Here is a 2,558-nt window from a genome sequence, read left to right on the forward strand (position 1 = left end):
TCCGTCTCCCCTCATCCCTAGCCAACTCACCCATCCTCATTAATACTTACCCCAAACAACCCATCATTTTTTCCAACCCCTTCTCCCCTACTAAGGTAAATCATAAAGCTTTGATGGTGCAAAAATGTAATCTTGTAAAATTGTAATGTAACTTTAAAGATAAAACAAATTTGTTCTTTTTTATGGGTTTGTTCATTTGTGTACGCTATGTGTAATCACTGTAGGATAATTCCAATTGACTACTTTTCGCGATGAAACCCAAGCACACATTAAAATAAGACAAACTACGCAATAACACGTAAGCATCTGGTCTGCTATTGTTTTTGTAGGCCGTATCTCTGCACATTTAGATGTGTTTTGTTTTTTTCAAAATCACTGAAGGTAGGTAATTAGGTTTCCTTGACTTCACCAAGCAACTTCGAGAGGCTGAGCGGAAAAATAACAAAGCAAAACAACAACAACAACACAAAAATACACAGTTTGTGATTCGGCAAGGGGGGGGGGCAAAGTTTTGTAAACACAAAGATCAACTCGCTGTCCCTTTACGTTGTGGGGTTGAAAGTGTTGAGGATTATTTGGGGCCGTCGGTGGAGAGCGGACAACGACGATAGGTCTTTTAGTCTTAGTAAGAGTTGTACGGCACTTGCAACACAATAAGTTCATATTAGTGCCGAAGATTAGAGGTGTTACAAACATAAAAAAGGAGGAGAGATAAAGACGACAGTTGTTTAATAGGAAAGAAGGAGCAAACCACACCAGAGCACCCGCCAACCACCTACGACGATAGATCTACCAAAAATCTAAAATCAAACTAAAAAGTAGCCTACAATGAATGATTTATTCCTAAGATTTATGGAACGCTGGAATACGCTTTTTGTCGAAGATTTGCCTCTACCCCCCCTCCCCCGCCCCCCTACTGACTGAAGTGTCTGTAGGCCATTCCTAAAAGGGGGGGTGGGGGGTGGCATTAACCTCTCGAGTTCTTATGCACAGTAGAATTGTAATTGTAAATGGGCTGATTCATCAATGGCATGCTCATAACTGTGGCTGAACTGCAACAGGGACCTGCTGCTTTTTCTTTCCTAATCATTACTATCGTCATTTTCCTCTACTTCTTTTTTATGTTTGTCACACTCTTGTGTCCCGCTATTTCCAGGGAGCCTTGATAGTCGAAGCAGAATTTGTGCTGTTTAAGCTAGAGAGGTGAACAGAGAAAGTCTGATTTCCTGTAAGGAATTATCTGTTGATATCCACCCCTTGACGCTCCTATGACCTTATGCAGTTGCAAGAGCCCGTAAAACCTCTACTAAAACTCTACTAAAACTAAAACAGAAGATTTGCCTTATTCTCGGGCCTAGCTCGGACTGGTTCCCCATCAGGTCTTGGGGTGATACAAAGGTGTGTTCTCTCTCCGCTTCTCTGCATCAATTACATGGATAAGATCATGAAAGCAGCAAATGACAGCATCACTGAACAGAACGAACTTCTATTTTCTGATGACCGGAGTATGTTAAATACAGGTGAAGAGGACGTACAAAAACACATCACAAAACTAAATGAGGAAAGTAAACACCTAGACATGTTAAATCTCCATCTCAAAAACAGAAGTTATGAAGGTCAGCAGAAACCCAAGGAAACTCAACATCCTTATAAATAGATGGAACACAGTTCCAACAGGTAGAGGAATGTAAATATTTGTGAAGCATCTTCACACACGATGGGGGTAAGGACAAAGAAATAGAAACAAGGACTATGAAGGCAAATGCGGTGACCTACCAGCTAGCAACCCTGCTCAGTCACAAGAACATCCGAACCGAAGTGAAATCCCAGCTCATCAGTAGCATCTTCATACCAACATTAACATACCAGTGCCAAACATAGTCTCTAAACAAGGTACAAGAAAAAAAATCAATGCATGGGAAATGAGGTGTCAAGAGACCGCATGAGAAACGAAACCATAAATAATATGTCTACAAACTAGAATGTCATCAGTAATAAAATTTATAGAGGGTCAAAAAGTCAAATGGTTTGGACATCAAACCAGAGTACCTCGGAAACTACTGGCGGCTAGAGTTTACAACATCCAAGAATCCGGCTTCAAATCAAGAGGAAGACCTAGAAAGACCTGGCTGGATGGGGTTAAAAAGGTCCTGGAACAACATAACATAATATATATCACAGACGCTACACATCAAGCACATGATGGAAATCTGCACCTCCCCTCGACATTCTAAGGATACCAAAAGAAGGAAAACGGTAAAGTTAAAGTATGTAGGGCCTATTGACACAGTTTAGATAATTAAGGAGTGGGACCTCTACGATCCTGGCTGAGGACCAACCCAGGAATAGAGGATGCAAAGTTCCTGCAGAAAGACGGAGACACTAGGTAACAATTCTCCTTAAACAGGATTTTCGCTCATGTCTTCTTTGCGACAGTGGAGTACAGAAGTGTCATACCACATACGCGGTGAGGGAGAAGGAAAATTAAAGAAAGGAGCGGGGGAGAGAGAGAGGGGGCAGGGGTCTGGGGAGTAAGTCAGAGACTGAGTTTGTGGGGG

The sequence above is a fragment of the Aplysia californica genome, unplaced genomic scaffold (genome assembly GCF_000002075.1).
Source record: "Aplysia californica isolate F4 #8 unplaced genomic scaffold, AplCal3.0 scaffold00395, whole genome shotgun sequence".
NCBI lineage: Eukaryota > Metazoa > Mollusca > Gastropoda > Aplysiida > Aplysiidae > Aplysia > Aplysia californica.